The following is a 26,162-nucleotide window of genomic DNA, read 5'->3' as shown; positions in this document are numbered from 1 at the left end:
TTGTGAATCACATTCATAATCAAATATAGAACCATTTTCGTCTGATACAACATCTTCTATTGCACTAATATAAATATGTCAAATACGGCATCTACGTATACATGTATCATCTTGACCTGTATTTTTCCAAGAATCCCTACCGGAGGCTCTAAAACTGATAATCTGTGCCATAATGAAGAGGCTACTAAATTATTAATAATCAATGCTCTCCCCTGAAAGGACATTTTGGGTAAAATCCATTTCCACCTTCCTAATCTTCCTTCTACATTTTCAAGAACATTTTCCCAGTTTCTTTGCATTATTATTTCATCACCCAAAAAAACTCCAAGATATTTAAGACCTCTCTGTGACCAAACCATTTCACCTGGTAAAACCAGTTCTCCTTTATTCCATTTTCCAACACTATATGCTGAACTTTTGGCCCAATTTACTTTTGCAGATTAAATTTTTGCATAAATATTAACAATATCAACCAGTTTATCAATATCATCCTGTCCACTGGTTAAAACCAAAACATCATCTGCATAAGCTGATAGTTTTATAGGTGGAAAAGTACTCTCATATCTAAAACCATCTAAATGAGTCCTAATTTGATTTAGCATGGGTTCTGTTGCTATTGAGTAAAGCATACCTGATAAGGCACATCCTTGTCTAAGCACCCTTTGTATTTTATAAGGGCTACTCAAACCACCATTAACTTTCAGTACACTTTCAATATCCTTATAGAGCACTTTAATCAAGGCAATGAAAGCAGGTGGAAAACCAAAAGTTTCAAACGAATACCATAAAAACTGATGATCCACCCGATCTAACGCATTCTCTTGATCTAGATAAATTAACCACATTTTTTCCCAAACAGTCTTGAGACTTCCAAAACATCCCGAATCAAGGATATATTATCCACTATTGATCCATTAGGTACACAATAAGATTGATCTAAATGTATAACCTGTCCAATTACCTCCTTCGGTCTGTTTGCCAAAGCTTTTGATAACATCTTATAATCAGTGCATAATAAAGAAACTGGTCTCCAGTTTTTTATCTCTTTGAGATCACCTTTCTTTGGGAGCAAAGTTAAAACGGCTCTTCTGCAGCTTAGTGGCAGAAGTCCTTTATCCAAACTATCACTTAAAACTGCAAGTAGATCTTCTCCCAACAAATGCCAATATGCCTTATAAAATTCGACAGGTAACCCATCTAATCCTGGTGCTTTACCATTTTTCATACTCTGCAAAGCATTGAAAACTTCCTCTATTGTTAAAGGGCATACCAGTTTTGCTTATGAATCCTCATTGACTTTTGGAAGATGATCTGACACAAATTCAGTCATTAACTGACCATCCACAAAACTACGGGTATACAGCTCCTTATAAAAACTGACAGCCCTTTTACGAATGTCAGAAACCTCAGTAAAAACATTTCCATCTTCTGACCTTAAACACTGAATACTTTTCTTTTGGCCATTGTTCCTTTCCAAACTGAAGAAGAACTTTAACGGGGCATCCATTTCAGAAAGACTCTGAAATCTGGATCTAACCAACGCCCCCTGAGACCTTGTACCTAATAGATCTACTAATGTTGCTTTTTTTCCCTTTAAGAGCCAGCAATTGATTTTGATTTGCAGTGGCTCCATTTAAAGTCTGAAGTTCCACAATATCCATCTCTAGACTTCTTATGGATTGAACCATGTCTCTAGTAACATTAAAAGTGTACTGATTACAGAGTTTTTGTATCTGTACCTTCCCAATTTCCCGCCACTGTTGTATTGATGTAAAAGAAGATTTCCACCCCAACCAAAAGAAAGAAAAACATTTACAAAAATGAGCATCTTCAAGTAAAGCACTATTAAAATGCCAATAGGCACTCTTAATTTTAACAGAATTAATAAAACACATGCTACTACCATTGAGTGAACAGAGAAACCAACAGGACAAATATAACAAGCCTTAAAACATTGTTTCTGATGTTTAAAACAATAAAACAGATCCAATCTTGCTAAAGAGATACAATTTTATTTCACATGAGCCCATGTATATTGCTTTTCGTTACAATGAAACTCCTCCACACATCACAAAGTTGCAAAGTTTTAATCATATTTAATAATTTGTTTTTTGATGCCATATGAGGTTTCTATCTAAATCATTACCTGTACAGTTAAAATCCCCACCCAGTACTAGAAAACTTTCCATATTACATTGGTTCAGACTACCACATGAAGTTTCAAGAAACAACATTCTTTCCATTGATTTTACAGGAGCATAGACATTTATCAATTCCATAGTCACATTTTCAAACTTTGCTATTATCTTAATTAAACGACCTTGTACTACTTCAATAACATCATAAGATGCTCAGGAGGGCTTCCTGTTCCTGAGTGTTTAGCCCCGGAGTGCTCCTGATACCCCCTAGCTGCCCCATGGAATTTTTTTGGGGGGTAGAAAGGTTCTGGCTGTAGTGGCCGGGCCGAGGGAGGAGGCTACGGCCACGAAGACCACCTGCCAAGGCCTCCAGAGCTCCCAGCTCCGCCTTGGCCCATTCTGTGTGTTCCAGAAGTGCCCACTGTTATGGCGCGGGTCACGCTTTCCGGGACGGGGGAGTCATGTCAGTCCTCTGTCGTGTGTGTCATGTGTTCCCGCCTTTTGTTTCCTTATTTGATTTGGTGCCTGTCCTTGTTTAGTGTGATTGTCTGTTATTCTGTTCAGGTGTGTGTAATTATCTTGTGTATATAAGTTCCTGCCTGTTCAGTTAGATTTCATCAGGTCTACTCATTACTCCCCGGTGTTCCTGTGTGTCCCAGCCTTGCCTTGTCTTGTCTGTTTTGGATTCATTAAAGGCTGCATTTTGAGTTATCCTCGTCTCCTCGTTCCTCCCTGCTGTGTGCACTGTGACATTAATAGATTACATTATCAGGTTACTTTGACCATCGCCCACTAGATCAACTAACATAATCTATAAAGGTGAGAATCAAGATATTTCATGATATAGTTAATGCTTTGGGAATGTTTCGAATAAAAAGGAAAAAATAAATAAAACATAAGTGCTGTTGTGGCTGCTGTGTGTCACATAATGACTTTACCCCCAGACAACTGATGACGGCATAAACAAAGGCCAATCCAGCCAGTTTAAACAGATGTCCAAATGTTAAAACTACAGCATTGAGAAGTATCTCATTGACAGAGGGGAGAACCCCCTCATTTGATAAGTACATGCACAATCCATAAATCAGAGGTTCCTGGAGCAACCAATATAGAGAAGTTGTCTCTGCACATAGATAGTCCACATAGTTTCACTCTTATTCTGATTAAGAGGGGCTCTATGGCCAAAGTATACAACATGCCAGATAAGGCGCAGTCTTGCCTGATACCTCTGAAGACCTTAAAAGGGGCACATAATTCCCCATTAATTAAAAAACACCTTCAACTTCATTATACAGAAATTTTAGCATAGACACATATGTGTGCTCCACCCTGTCAAAGGCTTTTTCTTGATCAATAGACACTAGGCCAAAATTCATTATAAAATTTTTACCAATATCTAAAATATCTCTGATAAAAGATATATTATCAAATATTCGCCTTAAAACCCTTTCTTACCTTTAAGTTGAGTATCCTGCATTATCCTGCATTCAGTCAGGTTTCAGGCCCCATCATAGCACAGAAACTGCACTTGTTATACAAATCACTTGCTTCTTGCGTCAGACCAAGGCTGCATCTCATTGCTAGTTTTACTTAATGATCTTGATCTTAGTGCTGCGTTCGACACAATAGATCATGACATACTTTTTGATCGATTGCAAAACTATATGGGTATTCAAGGACAGGCTTTAAATCCTACCTGTGCTTGGTCCTCTGCTATTTTCAGTATACATGTTTCCCCTTATTAATATTATTAGAAATTACAGGATCAGTTTCCATTGTTATGATGATGATACTCAACTATATATTTCAACAAGACTAGATGAAACTTCTAAATTATCTAAGCTAACAGAGCGTGTTAAAAATATAAAAGATTGGATGACCAATAATGTTCTCCTATTAAATTCATATAAGACAGAGATATCACTTATTGGTATATATAATATTAAAAACACGCGAACCCACCGGGATTTGCTTTTTTAGGAAATCTGCTCTTTTAGTTGAAGTGCCCAGGGGAATCGCTGCAGACAGGGACACCGCTGTTCGCACCGTAACGCCAACCAGAACAGCTTCCAGACAGATGATGAATGGCTTTGTGGAGATCAACACGTTCATCCACTCGGCTCCGAAGCAAAAATCTAATGAGTGGATGCACCTGCCGCCTATTTATGCCCGTATGCACGGGGAGTGGCTCAGGTATGCAAAATCCACTAGCCGATATTCATTGGCGTTTTTTCTTAAAGTCAGAGATGATTGGGGCTCCCAAGTAAATCCCCTATGTCGTCACGACATAACTCGTAGTGACCGACAGATAGGGAACTTAAATTTTCTGTAAAGCTGCTTTGCAATGATTTGTATCATGAAAAGCGCTATACAAATAAACTTGAATTTAATTTAATTTAATTATTGCAAGGTGGTGGTGCCCTTGCTTCAAAATCTATAACATATCCTTTTTTCTTTAAAATGGTTACATTAATCGTTTTTTTTGTTTTATTAAAGTGGAAATCAGTTTACTAAATAATGTAAACTTGACTAACTGCTTCATTTACTCTTTAATGAAAAAAGTGGAAAAAATAAATAACTTGATATATTACCTGGATATATTTTGGAGATTTTACTAAACAATTGACTCACTCACAAAGTTGGGCCTTTTTTACATGCAAGAATGATCTTAAACAATGTTGTTTTTAAGTGTAAAAAGTAAATGAAATTAAACAAACAAACAAACAAAAAGTATTATTTGTAGCACCTCTATGAATGTAGGGTAAATGTATGCAAAACATAGTTCTATTGTGAGTTAAAGGGTCTCACTGATGAAACATCTTACAAGTTAAATTACATGACTGGATGCTCTTGGAGTGTTACGAAGAAACAAGCATAATCCAATTAATATTCACATATTATTAGGGATATGTCTGTACCAGCCCTACCTAAATCTACTTTTATGATAGTGTGTTTGCATGTAGTACCTGTTGATCATTGTTCAGCAGCTCATATGCAGTGATTCATACATGGTACAGTGAAATTACTTGAGTCTCCTGTGATAAAACTGTTCAAACATTTGCTGTAGGTGTAAAAACTAGGGCTGTCAGTCAATTATTATTATTATAATCCAATTAATTACATGGTGCAGCGATTAATTAATCTGATTAATCACAAACTAAATTTGGCTGTGAAAATACCCACAAAAGTTGATTTAAAGCTATTATTGTGTTAAATGAGAAAGTATCAAGTAGACATTACAAATAGTAGCATTAGAAAGACATTTTTCATTTGATTCAACATAAAATTTATTATACATTAACATTTAGGCTACAACGGCCTAACATAAACTATAGAGTATAAGAGAAGATAATTTGAGAAACATCTCAGTATTTTTTGTTCATGCAATGAAAGCCACTGGTAACCAAAACAGCTTAGTTACCAACAGAAATACCTTCTTTTATGTTGGTGAACTATCCCTTTAAAGTTTATTTATTTATTTTAATAAATTAAAAGGTACTCTAAAGAAGAAACTAAGGTTACACTTTATTTTGTGTCCGTGTTACAATGTAATTATACATTCATGTACTGAGTAATATTAATTAACTACATGTACTTACTATAAAATAAAGTGTTACTGAAACTAAAACTGCCAGCAGGTGGCGGTAATTGTATTTACGAGCCATTCATTCATTCAATTCCTTCAAACAGCTAATTCTGAAAGTGTGACACATACAGCAAATAGACAATCACAGGGAAGATGGAATTCACTTCTCTGCTGAAGATCAAGAGATGGCGTTATTATACATTTAAATGCATTTACAAGGCATGAATAAACACTGTTGCTGCAGCACAAGTTTGAGAAGGCAGCAAAAAAAGAAAATGTTTGACTATTCAAATAAATCAACTGAATTAAAAAAATGTATATAGTAATTACTGTTATTATATAGTACTGTACGGTATACATACAAATGTGTATTTTCTGTGTTCTACAGCATTGACATTTAGCCATAAACTACTGTTAAAATCTGTATCTAATAAACTCAGTGATACACAATAACATTCATAGATAGAAAACAATCAACTTTCTTTGACATTTGCAAAGAATAATGAATTATAATTAAAAGTTAAAATTATAATCAAGTGCTTTAGTATGTTATTTAACACATCAAAATAAGTATACTTTAAAGCACAATGAAAGTTTATTAAAACAATAATTTAAAATATTCTTTAAAACTTAATTTGATACTATTACAAAGTGCACATTTTAAGAGTATTAAGAAACAGTTATGAAATTGTTTCTCTTTAGGTACACTTAAGTGGCCTTTAATTTCATGAGGTTTTTTTATATATACAAACCAACGCTCTTGCATCAACCAACTGCTGACTGACAAGAAAACATCATTATCTTGAGTGGAACAGAGGCAAACTGAACCACAGCGATTTGAACTGAAGACAGCGACTGTAACACATTTCTGTGTCATTCAGGTAAGCTCTTGTCAATGTGACTGATATTTGTTATTTTAATGTGAAAGTAATATGACAAGAAATTATTTTGCAGAATTTCCGTTTTATCAAGTGCCGTGTTGCAGGTTGTTGATTTCTTTTTTTTTTCTATTCTGCTCTCATAATTTGAAAAAGACAGTAAAAAGTGGTTTAAAGAACAATATCTCATGAATTATTCCACTGTAATTGCATTCTTTATTGTGAGAATGATTCCAAAGCAGTGAGACACAACAGACCTTATTTTATATCTGTTAGAATGTTTGAAAACACTTTAAAATGCGTGGTTAATGTAAGAGATTTTCCACTGATGTTGTGTTTTTTATTTGTTATTTGTTATTATTATTATTATTTATATATTTCCTAGATATAGTTACATTTCATTAAAAGATTAAATCTGCTACTCATCTGATCTATATGATTTATTGATGGCCTGCCCAAGGATAGCATGTGATACAACACGTTAATGTAGGCAAAGATGCTTCTGTACGTAATCTTTGGCCACTTTTTATGTTTTCTTCTCTTGTTAAAAAAAAAAAGAAAAAAAAAAAAGAATGCACTTATTGAATGTGCACTTGTAATGTACTTCAGAAAGAAAAGAAAAAAAAAATGTATTTGCAGTGTGACGGATCGGTGGCCCTCCCCCTCATCATCATCACCACCCCGTCCCTTATTCGCCGCCCTTCACCAGGCTCCCGACTGGAGTGGGTGGATGAGAGGAGGGGCGGGGGATCAACGTGGGCTGGCGGCGTGTGATGAGGCACAGCTGGACTGAATGAAGCTATGGCGTTCGGCCGGGATCATTAATATTACGCTGTTACATGCACTCGTCTCACTGAACGTGACGTCTGCGTCTGCCGATCGTGACGTCTGCGTGACGTTTACGTCTGCCACATCACAGTTCTGCTGCCTGAATGTGATGTCTGCGTCTGCTGCAAGGGTTTCCAGCACTTTCCATACACGTATTCATGCTTTATTATTCATATTCATTCTCTTTTATTGTTTTACTCCTCCTCAATTTTGTATAGTTAGTTATTAAGTGCTATTTACCTTTCTTATGTATGCTATAGCTTATTACAAATTTTAAATACTGATTTGTACAAATGATATAAAATTTTCTGTATGCCATTGTACAAAAAGACATCAAATAAAAATACATTAAAATAATAAATATTTTGGAGTGGCAAAGAGTTTCAGACTTTCTGTTTATTTATTTTAAGTACTTAAAGCTCTGAAACAAAGGATGGATTACCTTTTTTTTTTTTACCATTTGCATGTATGAATATGATATTTTATCCAAAAATAAAACAAAGTTAACAACATTTAAAAAAGAGAATTTAAATCACATTAAAGAAAATATATCCTGCAAAACAAATGGAGGAATTGTTTACATTTTGAATGATAACCAACTATGAATATCAAACCAGAATTTAGAAGTAACATCTCAGTAAAAGAATAGATGATAAAGTGTTTCAGGAAAAGAATAACAAAAAACACATGGGTCCACTTAAAATTTAAATGTTTTCTGTATAAAATCACTAACAGGGTAAATCCTAAACATAATTCTGTAATGTGTCTCCTTAACCTTTGGAGCAACTGTATGATAAAAGGTAAAATATTTATCTCCTACTGAGGGTTCAACATCTCTCAGAAAATAGCACTGATAATCTCCTGTAGCTATACGTTTAAATTATTTATAAGTTAGTTTTTTAATACACACTTACTATAGAAGCGATCTATATTAGCCTCTATATTTCCCCTTCTCCCAAAACAGCTTATACAGCTGTTATTAAAACAGTTCAGTTTTGTAAGTAATGAAAAAATAATTATGTTTAGAAAAACGTTTTGAGAATTTGTTGTTCGTTAAAGGTAAGGTTTTTTATTCATTTATTTTTTACATTAACGACAAAGCGGCCAGCGGCAGACAGTAAGATGATAAAAGCCTATGTTTGATCAATTTAGCCTTCTGAAGTCATCACGACTAGCCTAAAATAAAATCTATGAAACAGTTCAAGCATATCACAATGGTACTTGTTTAAATGTTTAACCTATATAAATGTGCGCTGTTCGACGCATATCCAGCAGTTTGTGCGGAGAGTGGAAGCTGAATGCGCTCTGCAGGACATGGAGGCGCCAGCACGATCACTTGCATTTTTAAAAACAGCTTAAAATATGCCATACATTTTGCTCATAAAGGTAAGAGTAATACATCATTCGGAACTGTCTACTTTTATTTGTGTCGTGTGCATTCAAATATAGTTTGATTATCGTTATGGATAAAATCCGAGGTATCATTTTTGTCTCGCACACCCCTATATTTAATTCTTCTTTGCTTGTTTGGTACACATAATTCACTGATCATCGTAAATTAAGCTTTTACCTTAGAAATAGGTTTTCTCAACGACAATGAGGACACGACAAAAAAAAAAAAAAAAAAATAGGTGAATCATATTTATATAAGATTTTATTTATTTAGGCTATTTATTAATTGAAGGGGCGGGGTCTGGTTATTGTGAAATATTATTACCATTTAAAATAATGGTTTTCTATTTTAATATACTTATTTCTGTGATGCAAAGCATCATTACTCCAGTCTTCTGTGTCACATGATCCTTCAATGTATACTGTCAACGGAAACAATTGTGCTGTTTAAAGTTTTTCTGTGATATTTTTTACAGGATTGATTGACAAAATCCTGGCAGATTATTATTAAAAATATAGAAATTGTATCAATTTAACATTATTTCTAATGTTTCTTAAAAACGAAAAAATTAAATAAAAAACGACATGAATATACCTATAAGCAACACAAACTTCACTAAAGGATTCCTTTCGGAGACTTATGTTATTTATATGTTATAGACGTTTTATGTTACCGTTATATTTATTTCAACTTTATTTCCAGATTCAAGGTCCATTAGCAAGAAACACACAATACAACCCAAAACAATACACATTAAAAAAGACAGTTATACCAATATGTCCTCATAGAGGACTGATATCCCACATTAGTAAGCCTAGATGACAACAACATTATAATATTATTATGTGAGTCATCCAGCCTACAAATACATTTATACATCAAATTTCTCATTAATGCAGGGATGACTGTACTGCACTTTATACTTTTACAAATAGTGTAATAAAAATAAATGTCTAAAAATATGTCCAAATTATCATTATTATATTAATATATTTATATTTAATATTAACACGATTAATGTATATTGTACAAGTTAGCCGGGGAAAAGACAGACGCACTAAAAACTGCAAAAAAAAAAAAAAAAGGTCAGACGCAGACGTCACGTTCATTGAGAGGAGTGAATGAAGAGCAAGTAAATTGTGCATTCGTTCACACACTGCACTGAGCCGTGTGAGCAGCGTGTTATGGTATGTGTTAGGGAAAAAAATAAAAAATAACTTCACAGCCACACGTGAATCACGCGTGACGTCTGGCTCGACACTTCACTGCCACACGTGACTTACGTGACATCTACGTGACGTCTACGCCTCGTCTGCGTCTTAAATTCAATGGATTAAATAGGAAAAAAAAAAAAAAATTAAGACGTCAGTGAGACGAGTGTATGTTACAGCGTAATAATAAAGAACCTATCCGAACGCCATATGAAGCCTCATCACCGCCGCCGTTAAATGCCGAGCGCGCCTCTCCTCGACAGACCGGTCTCTTCCCCCGTGCATGCACGCTGGTGTCCTCGTGGGTCCAGGAAGGGTGCGTAGAGGGACGTCGCGCCACCGGAGATGTGAGCTGCAGAACCCGCGGTCCGGGAGAAAGCCGCACCCGTATTACGGCCGTCGGGCCAGGATGCCGGGCCGTTCAAGTCCCGCCAAAGGCCGAGGAAGAAGAGGAAGAGCCGCCGCTCAGAAGAAGCCGCCGCCCCTCGTAACCGGACCAGAGCGGGAGCGCGTGCGGCCACCGGACTCCGCCCCTTCCCTGGACCCTTCCCCTTCTGAACACTGCCCTCCTTCACGAGCCCCGCAGCACAACGAGGACACCAGATCCCCCCGTTTTGTTGGACACTTCTTCCCCTGGACACTTTATTTGATCACTTTTGTTTAATAAAAGCCTCTCCGAGGCCTGACGCCACACCCACTGTGTCTGTCGTTGGCTCCTCCCGTCACAGCAGATATTAATGAAATAAAAAGCCACTTAGGTATAACTGAAGATATTATGACTATTTTGTTTCAAGAGAAATGACATTAAAGTATATTTTTGTTAATCATAAATGCTTGTCAGTACATTCAGCAGTACTTTAACCATATTTCAAAAACAACAGAATTATGAAATTACATATGAAGATATGCTTTAAAAGCACTCTAAAGTTCATTTAATAACATGCAATTAACTGTCTAAAAACACATTTAATTTCACATTTATGAATGTACTATTTCCGTAATGAATACTCTTGTTGCGATGGTTGAGGAGAATAATGTCACCTTGTTTTACCCAATTTTTGTGAATGCTTATTTTGGCTGACATAAAGCAAGCTTTTCAGCAAATACATTGGTAAACGCTGATTATAAACAGTTTGACAGTTACTCAAGTACAGTTACTAGCATAATCTGCACAATGAATCATGTGATAAAGGATATATGTGGATAGTTTTGTACTTTTAAAGAGAAATTGCACAGGGCTATAATTTATCAATTGAATACTATGATCTGTACAGGTTTAATTGTGGGTATAGAGGTAAATGAAAGTGCTGTAGTAAATACAGTCTAAAATTACAGAATCAGCCACACGCATCTCTGAACTTTAGATTCAAATGTGTTAATTCATTTCTTAGGTTAAAGCCAGAAAATATATAATAAAAATAAGTAATGAAGTTTTTATTAAAAAAATTGTACATGAAGGTATTTGCAGATGCTTTTTCACCGACTCCAAGTGTCTTTTTAAGAGTCTAGGAGAAGAAACTACAAATAAATTATTCTTTTCAGCAGCTACAGAAGAAGTTATCAGGATGGCAATATTGTTATACTATTGATACTGTTGTGCTGTGAAGGGTTTTGTTAAAAGTGCTGGTGAATTTTGAAGGTTTAAAACTGATGCATAAAAAGTCTGCGGCCACTGGTGAGTGTTTTTACACAATCACAGAGCTCTGATTTAACTATGACAGTTTAACCATTATTAGAGCAGGTCATTTTGATTAAACAGAGCTGTAGATGTATGAAACAGCAGTGTTTGTTCAGAAATGCACTGAATGTTTCACACTATCACTTAATATCTGTATAATATTCACTCAATACAAAACATTTGTTTTTTCTTTCAGCAACTTGACTGGTGAAAATCAGACTTGGATGAATACAGTGGTCCTAACGAAGATCTTCCTACTGATAATTATGACACTTACTGTATGTCCCTACTGAATCTCAATATGAGAAACGTCCATATAATTCTTCAGAAATCAGACTGTGTATCTTTCTCATCACTAGTGTTTGTGTGGGTCTGCCAGCTCTGGTTTGGGCTTTTCGTCTTCTGCACCTCCACAGAAAGATCAGAGGCCGAATCTCAGCCTTCATCGTCCTCCTCCTCCTCAGTGACCTGATACAATTGCTCCTTAATCTATATAGTGACAGATGTACTGACAAAACACAGATATTCTAACCCTAAGCGTTTCCCATTTTTGGTCAGCATTACCCTGGTTTGGGTTTTATCTGCATCAGCTGGTGGCTCTAGAGGGGGTTTTGAGACTGAAATATCCACTGTGTTCTGCTCATATTTTCTCACTGCCCTGTTACATCATAATCTCCATCCTTCTGCTTTTCCTTTCCATAATGAGTGCATTCATTTTTTTCATGCATCCATTTGTAACTATAAACATTTCACTATTCAGTCTTGGCACATGTTTGGCTTGTCTGAGTTTATTGCTTATAACGTTTACAATCACCTGTAAATCCTCTTCCACTCCTGTCAGCAAAAACACACATTCAATGTTAATTGTTGCCATTGTTAACTTTGTTATGCTGTACTTGCCTTTCATGCTGGTCATCTGTGTGAAATTCTTTACTATGCACATGTTTGACCTATTTTGGTGGTTGGTGATGTCTCTCTGTTTGTTGAGTTTGAGAGTGATTTCAGACCCTATTCTGTGTGTTTTGGTCTGCAGAGGAAATCTCAGAGATGTTCAGACGCCACAAACACACACAGAACCCAACGCTGATGAGATGTCAGTCTGAACTTGAGTTTATTCAGTCCTCGGATTTGAATATGGGCTTCAAAATACAAAATAATATGACCTGTATAATGAAAAATAAATAAAAATAATATATGACTCAGATTATTGACCAATTTAAAAAGTCTGCATTCACTAAAAGTCAAAGTGTGCTATTTCTATGCCACAAAGAGCACAAACTGAGTTTCCATCTCTTTACTGATCATTTTGACATTTTGTTTGATATTGTAGTATGTAAATGAAAAAAAAAAAAGTAAAATTTGTCATGTTCATCATTCACGATTGATTTATTCAGCAATTAAAAGTATTGTACGGGGCTTCCCATGATAAAAAGTGTAACATTCATTTGGTCATGTGATTTCAACATGGCACCCAACCATCCACATCGCAGAATAAAACAGCTAACAAAATGCAGCGCTTCCCAGCAAATGATGTGCACAGAAATCATTAGCATTAGTTTGGAGTAGGGATGTGTCGGTCTAGTCGACTAAACGCTACAGCTCCTGCTAGTCGACACTGAAAGCAATAGTCGATTACACAAGAGAAAAAAGATTACCATAATTTTAACGTTACTTTTAAAACATTTTAACAACAAGCTAAAATAAAACTTTTGAAAAATAATAAATATCAAAATATTTAAATATATACATATTTTTAAAAGCGTATCTTGGCGGAAACTACATTTTTACCTCAGACCTCGCATGCGTTTTCTTCATGTCAGTTGCGGCGAGCTCGAAATGACCAGCGAAGAACCACAAGGTGTGGGATTATTTGAATTAGAAGGAAACGGGAAAGTTTTGTGTGAACTGTGTAATGTCAAATTGGCTTACAATAACTCTACTGGAGCGATGCGTAATCATATTAAATACAGGCACGTACGCGTTATCTTGGAAGCAGCCAAAGCCAGCAAGTGTCAATCATGTCATACACTATATAGCATCCACACGTCGCAACTCTTAACTTGGCAACTCTTAACAGAAAATACGAGCACTCGCGTCTTATACACTGCACGACTCTGAGTGTCTCTGTGAGACAGAACACAGACAGAACAAACCAGCCGGAGGCGAAAATGTTTTTGTTCTCCTTTTATTCTAATCTCAGAATAACATCTCACACAGTGATGGCCATATCGCCAAGTCCCTCCCCTACACATCTCTCTTTGTGACGGTAACAGCCACACTTTTTACATAACAGGGCAGTAAATGAACCAAACCCACCCGAACTGACTTAAACATAAACGCAAAAACCCAACCATCTTGCTTAACGCATAAATCAACTCAAAACAAATACTCATAATGCATTTGTTTAGAGTTTAGGGTATTTGTTTAGAGTTGATTTATGCGTTATTTAAGCAAGATGGTTGGGTTTTTTTGCGTCATTAATGTTATCTGTGTTTATATTCAAGTCAGTTCGGGTGGGTTTGGTTCATCACAATATTAAGTGTGTCTGAAAAAGCACAATTTAAATATATTTCTTTTTCACCTGGGAATGCATGCATGAAAATGTGTAGCCTATTAATTCAAGATGTACTCATTGCTTTACTGTAAGATTCAAAGACAAAATATTTGCATAATGATTTGCCTAACAAATAGTTCTTTGGTAACGAACGAGTGTTAATGTGCTAGCGCTGTCTAAACCTATTCTAGAGACATTTATTAAGAGTAGTGCGATCCGTGTTACACTAAAGGTTTCGACAGGTCTGGACTGAGCAAAGAAATGTGTGAATGTGTATTAAATATATGACTGTGGAGATATTGGTCTGAACTAATGTGATTTATGATATTTATTATATCAATAAACAGAGAACAAGTTTAAATTCTCAAACATTGAAAGGTTTTTAATAAAAACTGATGATGAAGGTGGTATTAAAACTGATATAAGCAGTATACTGTATCTAGCTTTTTGAAAATGTATGTTTTTTTTTTTTTTTTTTTTTTAAATATATACTGTATATATATTTTTTTTTTCCAAACTGGAATCAAGATTTATGTATCAGTAGTAGTTTTCTATCCTTGCTTGCTACACCATAGTATTTATAAATTTTCCAAATTAACATCTGCTTTTTATAATAATGTATTTTATTTTGTTTTATATATGTTTTTTGTCTAATAAGAGGACTGTACACACTGTTGAAGTGCCCCTGCTTTATTCTGTGCCTGCTTTCTGGCAGGGTATGGATTATGATGATTCATTTTATTTTGTGTCAAACAGGATTATTAATATGCATTTTGCATTTTGCATTTATTATTGTTTGTTCACTCCTAATGAGGCTGAAGTTGAATGTTTGGCCTGAATTTACACAAATCTGGAGTTGCTGAATGCTGGATTTTCTCAATTTTTACGCTTACACATACAAAAGTGAAAGTGAAAAAGAGTGAAAACGCTGTTTCTTTTCACCTTTTCTGGCTTCATTTCTTAGCATTTGTAGATGGCCCTCTTTCTGTCTCCACCGTTGTCTTTCTTTCTTCATAAAACTGCACTTTTGTACTGAATTACGAGATCCATGCCTGATTATAGACACGGCATGTCAACAATTACTCCATCACTCTGTTTAACGTCCCATTTCACTAGTGTTCATATCAAATGTACATATATACATATGCTAATAAGAATACAGAGAAACTGTAAATGCAAAGAATGTAATAAAAGAAATAAAGGCTAAATATAAGGCCAGGTTCTCGGTGGTGAATTAAGTTTTTCATGGAATTAGCAGCTGCAAAGATATAAAGCTGAAATAAAGTTGAAGCACACCGACAGGATTCTCTTTTCTTTATTCTACAAATGTAATATGCAAGAACGTCTCAGGTTACATATGTAACCATGGTTCCCTGAGTAGGGAACGAGACACTGCGTCCTCTAGGGGTCGCTATGGGGAACGCCGTCAGCGTGACCCGTGTCTGAAGCATATATACAAAAACACCACATGTTGGCCGGCGACAGCCTATGACGTCACTACCGGCACGACCACAGTATAAAGGGGCGCCGGGAAAATAAGTCATTCACTTCTTTGTCTGAAGCTTGCATCCGAAGCATAGCAACGAACCTAGAGGACGCAGTGTCTCGTTCCCTACTCAGGGAACCATGGTTACATATGTAACCTGAGACGTTCCCTTTCGAAGGAACTTTGAACTGCGTCCTCTAGGGGTCGCTATGGGGAACGGAATACCCACGCCACCATGCTGAGGGGAGTGCAAGCCAAGCACAAAAAGGCGAGCACTAAGTACCAACTCTACCCGGCTAAGGGAGCTGCCCCTGGGACGGTTCGACGGCTGTCAGTGACATTATCCCCTTCGGCCAAAAACCTGAGCTGCATACCCCAGAAATTACCTGTTAGGGGCCGGGCCTCCTGGACCCAGGGTAGAGCTCAAAGGCTTGGAATCAGATTAGCAGAGATTCCTTTAAGGGGATACGACCAAGCGCCTAGGATAGTAACTAGGCCTTGGCCTGTCACCCAGGGGCTACTGCTTGCTCTGCATGAGCTCGCTGAAGGAATTGTCTCAACAGATCCTTGGTAGCAACACCCTGTTCAAGTCAGTATCACTGGGGATACATAGGTAGAGTGGGGCCCAAGGTGAAAACCGGGACCTGACCGACTCAAAGAAAGGGCACGAAGCCGCAGCGCGTAACCCATACCATACAGGATTTTAGAAAGATCGCAAAACACTTGGTGGCTTTCAGAAAGTGCACAGAGACTAGCGTGCGCACACTCACCATAACATGGATTTGAAACACCGTTCTGGAGAGCGGAGAACCCAACTCTCAGCATGAGAGGGAACTCAGACGCTCAGAAGGGAGCGGCATGCTCATAGGTGACCCTCTATGCCGAGGGGAGCAATGCTAGCTCGACCAACAACATAGCTCGGGAGAGCGGAGAACCCAACTCTCAGCATGAGAGGGAACTCAGACGCTCAGAAGGGAGCGGCGTGCTCATAGGTGACCCTCTATGATGAGGGGAGCAACATCAGCTCGACCCACAAGGAGAGCATATGGGACACAGAGCTCTAGGGGAGTGGAGAACCCACCTCTCAGCATGAGAGGGAACTCAGACGCTCAGAAGGGAGCGGCATGCTCATAGGTGACCCTCTATAATGAGAGGAGCAATGCTAACTCTACCAACAAGGAGAGCAACCCAACAGGGAGGCATAGAGAGGCCTAACAACCTGAGGCTGTTGATAACAGAGCTCTGGCGAGCGGAGAACTCAACCCTCAGCATGAGAGGGATCTCAGACGCTAAGAAGGGAGCGGCATGCTCATAGGTGACCCTCTATGGCGAGGGAGCAATGCTAGCTCGACCAACAGACATAGCTCTGGAGGCGGAGAACCCAACTCTCAGCATGAGAGGGAACTCAGACGCTCAGAAGGGAGCGGCATGCTCATAGGTGACCCTCTATGGCGAGGGGAGCAATGCTAGCTCGACCAACAGACATAGCTCTGGGGGAGCGGAGAACCCAACTCTCAGCATGAGATGGAACTCAGACGCTCAGAAGGGAGCGGCGTGCTCATAGGTGACCCTCTATGGCGAAGGGAACAATGCTAGCTCGACCAACAGACATAGCTCTGGAGAGCGGAGAACCCAACTCTCAGCATGAGAGGGAACTCAGACGCTCAGAAGGGAGCGGCGTGCTCATAGGTGACCCTCTATGGCGAAGGGAACAATGCTAGCTCGACCAACAGACATAGCTCTGGAGGCGGAGAACCCAACTCTCAGCATGAGATGGAACTCAGGACGCTCAGAAGGGAGCGGCGTGCTCATAGGTGACCCTCTATGGCGAAGGAACAATGCTAGCTCGACCAACAGACATAGCTCTGGAGAGCGGAGAACCCAACTCTCAGCATGAGAGGGAACTCAGGCAGCTCAGAAGGGAGCGGCATGCTCATAGGTGACCCTCATGGTGAGGGGAGCAACGCCAGCTCGACCAACAAGGAGAGCATAGGGTCAGGGTCACAGAGCTCTGAGGAGCGGAGAACCCAACTCTCAGCATGAGAGGATCTCAGACACTCAGATGGGAGTGGCATGCTCATAGGTGACCCTCTATGGCGAGGGGAGCAATGCTAGCTCGACCATCAGACATAGCTCTGGAGAGCGGAGAACCCAACTCTCAGCATGAGATGGAACTCAGACGCTCAGAAGGGAGCGGCATGCTCATAGGTGATCCTCTATGGCGAGGGGAGCAATGCTAGCTCGACCAACAGACATAGCTCTGGAGAGCGAAGAACCCAACTCTCAGCATGAGAGGGAACTCAGACGCTCAGAAGGGAGCGGCATGCTCATAGGTGACCCTCATGGTGAGGGGAGCAACGCCAGCTCGACCAACAAGGAGAGCATAGGGTCAGGGTCACAGAGCTCTGAGGGAACGGAGAACCCAACTCTCAGCATGAGAGGGATCTCAGACACTCAGATGGGAGTGGCATGCTCATAGGTGACCCTCAATGGTGAGGGGAGCAACGCCAGCTCGACCAACAAGGACAGCATAGGGCTGAATGACAGAACTCCAGAGAGCGGAGACAGCCCTCCAGAGAAGCTGCCACACAAAACTTCTGGGTTCTATACTTAAACCCTAGCAGGGGAGACGCACACTCTAGGCAAGGGCTCAGGGAGATTGCTACTTAAAAACCCTCGGAAGGGGAGCAGTCTCTAAGCTAATACATATATATCCTCAGATAGCTCTGCACCTTCTCAACCAAAGAAACTGAAGTAAAAATACCCACAGGTCCTGGAACTGCAGTGTTGCAAGTGTAGAACACATAAATACCAGTAAAACTGGATCGTACTCACCCATCCATGGTTCCTGCGCATGAGAACAGTCCCGGAGGCGAAATCCGAAGAGTCGGGTCCAGACCATCAGTAAGGTAGTTTCTATGAAACATAGAACTTAACCAAAACATCATAAGTCCAGCATAGAGACTGCAATGATTTTAAAGCGCAGGTTTCTATCTTGGTCCCCACCCAACCTCGGTCAGGTGGAATAAAACGGTGGTTGCAGGGGAATTAGAGAGGGGAAGATAAGGGCAGATGACAGGCCCCCCGAGGAAAGGGAGTAGATGTTAAATTCTTACTCTGGTCCGGACGAGAGCGTTGAGAACGCTTCGTCTGGATCACCTCCCTCAGGTCTTGCCTACCTCTCTTTGACCCGCGCCTCCCTCTAGCCCTACCCGCAGGCGGGGGAGGGGCACGAGTCGCGACAATAGCCTTCTGTGCCCATCTCTGATCCCCAGATGGAGATGGGCCAGGACCCCTGCGTTGTTCGGGCTCAGACCTGGACCTTCTTGGAATGAAGGTTTTTAAGGCCGCTGAGCGCGCCTTCGCCTCCCTACTTATCCAGGTCCTTCACCAGATCAGCCTGGTATGCCTGAAGCACCACCATCGTGTGCAACGAAGCAACAGCCTGACCTGCTGCTGCGTATGCCCTGCCATTTAAGCGAGATGTTTCCTGAAGGGGCTTAGATGGCAAGAAGGGAGCCTTGAGAGAGGATGTCTCGCCCACAGAGAGATAGCTGGCCAGCGTCTCTTCCACAGGGGGCATCCCCTCATAGCCGTTTTCACGCATCCCCTCAATGTCAGCATAACTGGTATGCTGAAACCTATGAATGCGAGAGGAAATCGGCTTTTTCCATTCCCTCTCAACCTCTGCATGGAGATCAGGAAGAAATGGAAGGCTCACTCGAGCTGGGGGGCTATGACCAGAAAGATAACGCTCATCGAGACGACCCCGCGGCGCCACCATCTTGGCCCGCTTCTATGGCAAGTCAAGCCTCGCCGTGGCACGTTCCATAATCTCCAACAGTTCGTCATACGCAGGGCAGGAGGAATGAGAGGGCTCAGTCTCAACTTCTTCGCCCTCAGACATCTCCTGCTCTTCCTGGGCATAACCCAGCAGAGCACTAGCCGCTGGATCAGATGATGTCAGAGAGATCGCATCATCGTCATCCAGCGACTCACTCTCGTTCGCGGCCGACGAGCGCGAGAAGGAAAGCCCCCTCTCTAACTCACGAGCCAGCTCCGCCTGCGAGCCCCACGAGCTCATTATCCTCCGTGCCTCAGTAGCAGTGGGTCTTGAGCCGCCGGAAGCAGACGGCTGTCCCTCCTTCCTCGAAAAGAGAGACAGACGAGAGCGGAGCTTTCTCATAGAAAAAAGCTCACAGTGCACGCAGATTGCCCCCTCGAGCACATCGCGTGCGTGCTCCTCGCCCAAACAAAAGACGCAAAGATCGTGTGTGTCATCAGGTGTCAAATAACGAGGACACGGATGAACACATCTCTTAAACGCCTTGCTAGTGCTCGCCATAGTAGGAAATCGTTTCTTACCTGTAGAATACACGCTTCAAACAAAACAGTCACTGAAGACGAAGAAGAGAATGACGTATTTTCCCGGCGCCCCTTTATACTATGGTCGTGCCGGTAGTGACGTCATAGGCTGTCGCCGGCCAACATGTGGTGTTTTTGTATATATGCTTCAGACACGGGTCACGCTGACGGCGTTCCCCATAGCGACCCCTAGAGGACACAGTTCGAAGTTCCCTCGAAAGGGAAATGTATTTCTAATTCTTGCAATTTTATTACCATTTCTTGACATGATCAAAACACCTTGCTTTGGCCTAATTGCTAAAAAGTACTTATCCTCAAGCTACACTGTGTAACGTTTGTCCCTCTGATGTTTTGACGTAACGCTGTGATCATAATTACAGATGATCACTTCATCAGTGCGAATGTCGCTAAAACATTAAAACTACTCTAATAACGAAAGCACGACGGATATGCAAGAAATATGTCTCATGAGCAGGTCAGTAGATTGTATGCCACTGTTGTTTTGACACACTGCAATCAACAGTTTTTAAAATCATGCTAAAAAGGTTTGACAACCCTGACATAACTATTGTGTTAAGTCATTTAATGGGGAAAACTATAATGTGGCTATTTATAAGCAAATAGAATAAGTAGTTGTTTTAGGGACGGGCATTGTTGCCAACTTAAACACTGTTTGTGAACCTAGTCAGTGCACAGCTGCAAACTATGTTGATTCGTATTTCATTACGTTTGTGTCACTTACTTTTCTTACTTTGCTTGCAAACTCTTTTTGGTTCAATGTCCAGTTGTTGTGGCTTCAATATGCAAAAAAAATATGTGGTTTCCTGCAAAATCCACTCCTACAAATCTAAAATATAAATAATTAATATAAACTTACCATAGTGTTTAAGGGTACAGAGACAAAAATAAATCAATAAATATAAATTGATGATGGTTTTATGATGTATTCATTATTTACAGTGTAGCTTTAATCAAGCATTAATGATGACAAAACATCTGGTCACTTCTGCGGCTGCAGATGTGACTTTTGTAGAGATATCACTTCCCCATCTTCTCATGCTGCACCCAAAAACAAACATCTGAATAAAACACAAGCATGGCAGGTCATTCACACCTTGGCTCTTTTGTTCCAGTGACAACATACTTTATGCGTGTCTCTCGCTCTTTGTCTCTCCAAATAAAGTCTGACAGGATGACATCTGTGCGTTTGCAAGGTTACAGGGTGCAAGATTATTTCTGCATCTTTCCTTTTTGAAAATTGCCACATGTGCAATCCTTAAATCACTATACTTGCCCCTTAATAGTCAGTTTTTAACAGGATACCATGGAACTCTGTGCACTTCTGCTAATGCAGAATTATTTTCTATTTCTATTATTTTATCTATTAAATATTATTTTAGTGTAGTTTTTCTAAATATCCCGCTCTGTCGCTCTAATTCGACTCGGCCAATGTTGATGCTTTAACGCTATACGTTCACAAATGATTAAGTAATATGCTAACGATTTATAAATCTGTCAAAAGTTATCTTTAAAAAATAGCATCATGAAATAATCAAACAGATCCTTAGTAAATTGTTAATACGTTTCTAGTTAATATATTATTAATCACTTATAAATCATTGAAATGTCAACATTGTACTATTATCTCAATAAACATTTGTTAATCATGAACAAATGATGATTAAACCATCAGTAAATAATCAGTATCATTTATGTATGTTTCGTTAATGTTATAAGCTGGTCTGTTAAAAAGCCCAAAAATGCATGGTAACACTTTATTTTAAGGTCTCTTAACTAGTTGCTAATTAGCATGCATATTAATAGAATATTAGCCATTTATTAGTAGTAATTATGCACATATTAATACCTTATTCTACAAGGCCTTATTCTACATCCCTAATCATACCCAATACCTAAACTTAACAACTACCTTACTAACTTTTAATAAGCAGCAAATTAGGAATTTATTGAGGGAAAAGTCGTAGTTAATAGTTAATAAGTGTTCCCTATTCTAAAGTGTTACCAAATGCAATTATGCTAAAACTTTTTTTTTTTTAAAGAATAATAAATGATTTGCTGTCAAGTGCACTGTAAAAAATATATCTACTTCGATACAAATACACTGTGTATATATATATATATATATATATATATATATATATATATATATTTTTTTTTTTTTTTACCATGTATTTGTATTAAAGCGTTCATGTTACACACATTGTATGTTATTATTAATACTATAATTATATTAACATTGTGCTCCAGATATCATTGCACAAATCTGTAATTGCAGAAATCTCTAAATACATGCTATGTATTAGTATCTCTCATTTTATTGTGTATGATTGCGTTGTAATGGCATTTAGTTAAATGTTTGCAGCAGTTTCCCATCTTAAGATTGATAAGTTAGAATATTTGTGTTTCATATACAGTAATGTTTGTTCAACCCTCATATTGTGTTGTGGTCATTTTGACCCAAAGAGGATTTTTCTTTTCCTGAAAATGCTAGTTAATGTTATTGCATAGGACAAAAAATTGCTGTTGTAGGCCTCGCTGTTCTCAGTTTTTGAGTTTTTTCAAAACGAGATTCATGAGATCAGATCAATAATACTTACAATTAAAAATAAACACGAAACCTGTGCCAATTGAAAGAAAAGTTGATAAAAAGATTGAATTTAAGATTTGAATTACGCTGGTCAGAGGTAAGGATCTATGTGCAGGTAGTTTAAAGCAAACAAAGGAATAGAGCAGAGACATGAGCAGAACGGCAACCATTGCATTTAACAACTGACAAAGCAAAAGGGAAACACAAAGGCTATCCACCTTATTTTTCCCATTGGAGAGGGAGCGGACATTTGTAAATTGAATGTGTCTGGCTTCCGGTGTCATCGGCTTCGGGCTATTTTTAGCTGTATAATACAGCTTGTTTTGCTGCTTGGTATTGCAAACTGATGTGTTTTACCATCAGGCGCGGATTAACGCCTCACGTGTGCATGGGCCTCGGATTGGCCCCGAGTCGGATTATTTTAAATTTACTTCAGCACGAACAAAAAATACCCTCATTGGCCAATAAGAAACTTTAAATGAGGATTCGTTGCAGAGCGTCTGACAAAATTAATGTCTTGTATTGTAGAATGCACGCTTAGCACGCGCATTCAAAAGCACTTAACTCAGACAGATTATACTTTTAGTTATTGAAATATGTTCTTAGGGCAGCATTGCATCTTATTGGTTCTCTTAGTCGTCCAATCAGCGACAGCAGGAGGCGGGACATGGATTATTTGATTTTTTTTTTCTCAGGACGCGGGAGACATCACGCCAAGGAGATCGTTGCAGTTAAGGTAATGTTGTGTTTTATATTGAACTATATTACATTATTACATAAAAATGAAAAGATAATGAAGTATTTGGATTTTAAGTAAAGCTTGTTTTTCTATCGAGCTGTTATTTAATTAGCTAACTTTAGCTAACTAATGTAAGTAAGCTAACTCGCAACATTAGCTAGCTAGCTCTAAGAAAGGATAATAGCTAATGTTAGCTTATATTTTATTATAACTTTTACTGGCTATAATAGCAAGTTACGCTGCTGTCATTGCATACTTTTGCTGTGGTAGTGTTGCTGCTTCCAGGGCATTTTGTCATAGCTACATACAACAAAAAGCTTAGCTGCTCTTTAGTGCATTTTTGATGCATATATTCTAATACTGGTCTTAGAGCACGGTGTGGTATTTAAGCGCAACATTCATTTGCTGCTCTAAAGACATTTTTGCAGCATAAATTCTAACACTGCCCTCAGGGCACCTTACCGTATCTCCATGCAACATTCTAATACTGCTCTTAGGGCACCTTACCGTATCTCCATGCAACATTCTAATACTGCTCTTAGGGCACCTTACCGTATCTCCATGCAACATTCTAATACTGCTCTTAGGGCACCTTGCCGTATCTCCATGCAACATTCTAATACTGCTCTTAGGGCACCTTACCGTATCTCCATGCAGCATTTTAATACTGCCCTCAGGGCACCTTGCCGTATCTCCATGCAGCATTCTAATACTGCCCTCAGGGCACCACCGTATCTCCATGCAACATTCTAATACTGCCCTCAGGGCACCTTACCGTATCTCCATGCAACATTCTAATACTGCTCTTAGGGCACCTTACCGTATCTCTATGCAACATTCTAATACTGCCCTCAGGGCACCTTACCGTATCTCCATGCAACATTCTAATACTGCTCTTAGGGCACCTTACCGTATCTCTATGCAACATTCTAATACTGCCCTCAGGGCACCTTACCGTATCTCCATGCAACATTCTAATACTGCCCTCAGGGCACCACCGTATCTCCATGCAACATTCATTTTCTGCTCTTAGCGCATTTTGTTGCAGATATTCTAATGCTGCTCTGAGGGTACCTTATGACATTAGATCTACAATTGGCTGCTCTAAGGGTATTTTTGCAGCATAAATTCTAACACTGCCCTCAGGGCACCTTACCATATCTCCATGCAACATTCTAAGACTGCTCTTAGGGCACCTTGCCGTATCTCCATGCAACATTCTAATACTGCTCTTAGGGCACCTTGCCGTATCTCCATGCAACATTCTAATACTGCTCAGGGCACCTTACCGTATCTCCATGCAGCATTTTAATACTGCCCTCAGGGCACCACCGTATCTCCATGCAACATTCTAATACTGCTCAGGGCACCTTACCGTATCTCCATGCAACATTCATTTGCTGCCCTCAGGGCACCTTACTGTATCTCCATGCAACATTCTAATACTGCCCTCAGGGCACCTTACCGTATCTCCATGCAACATTCTAATACTGCTCAGGGCACCTTACCGTATCTCCATGCAACATTCTAATACTGCTCTTAGGGCACCTTACCGTATCTCCATGCAACATTCTAATACTGCTCTTAGGGCACCTTGCCGTATCTCCATGCAACATTCTAATACTGCTCTTAGGGCACCTTACCGTATCTCCATGCAACATTCTAATACTGCCCTCAGGGCACCTTACCGTATCTCCATGCAACATTCATTTTCTGCTCTTAGCGCATTTTGTTGCAGATATTCTAATGCTGCTCTGAGGGTACCTTATGACATTAGATCTACAATTGGCTGCTCTAAGGGTATTTTTGCAGCATAAATTCTAACACTGCCCTCAGGGCACCTTACCATATCTCCATGCAACATTCTAATACTGCTCTTAGGGCACCTTACCGTATCTCCATGCAACATTCTAATACTGCTCTTAGGGCACCTTACCGTATCTCCATGCAACATTCTAATACTGCTCTTAGGGCACCTTGCCGTATCTCCATGCAGCATTTTAATACTGCCCTCAGGGCACCTTACCGTATCTCCATGCAACATTCTAATACTGCCTCAGGGCACCTTACCGTATCTCCATGCAACATTCATTTGCTGCCCTCAGGGCACCTTACTGTATCTCCATGCAACATTCTAATACTGCCCTCAGGGCACCTTACCGTATCTCCATGCAACATTCTAATACTGCCCTCAGGGCACCTTACCGTATCTCCATGCAACATTCTAATACTGCTCTTAGGGCACCTTACCGTATCTCTATGCAACATTCTAATACTGCCCTCAGGGCACCTTACCGTATCTCCATGCAACATTCTAATACTGCCCTCAGGGCACCTTACCGTATCTCCATGCAACATTCTAATACTGCCCTCAGGGCACCTTACCGTATCTCCATGCAACATTCATTTTCTGCTCTTAGCGCATTTTGTTGCAGATATTCTAATGCTGCTCTGAGGGTACCTTATGACATTAGATCTACAATTGGCTGCTCTAAGGGTATTTTTGCAGCATAAATTCTAACACTGCCCTCAGGGCACCTTACCATATCTCCATGCAACATTCTAATACTGCTCTTAGGGCACCTTACCGTATCTCCATGCAACATTCTAATACTGCTCTTAGGGCACCTTACCGTATCTCCATGCAACATTCTAATACTGCTCTTAGGGCACCTTGCCGTATCTCCATGCAACATTC

General features: G+C 39.4%; 1 protein-coding gene across 1 annotated transcript in view; it reads left to right on the top strand.

Moving 5' to 3' along the window:
• Positions 1 to 26,162, top strand: part of LOC131543446 (uncharacterized) — a 53,885-nt gene that overhangs the window by 13,880 nt on the left and 13,843 nt on the right. The window lies entirely within an intron of this gene.

The sequence above is a fragment of the Onychostoma macrolepis genome, chromosome 07 (genome assembly GCF_012432095.1).
Source record: "Onychostoma macrolepis isolate SWU-2019 chromosome 07, ASM1243209v1, whole genome shotgun sequence".
Classification (NCBI taxonomy): Eukaryota; Metazoa; Chordata; class Actinopteri; order Cypriniformes; family Cyprinidae; genus Onychostoma; species Onychostoma macrolepis.
The sequence above is the reverse complement of the archived record's forward strand: the minus strand, read 5'-3'. Positions and strand labels throughout refer to the sequence as shown.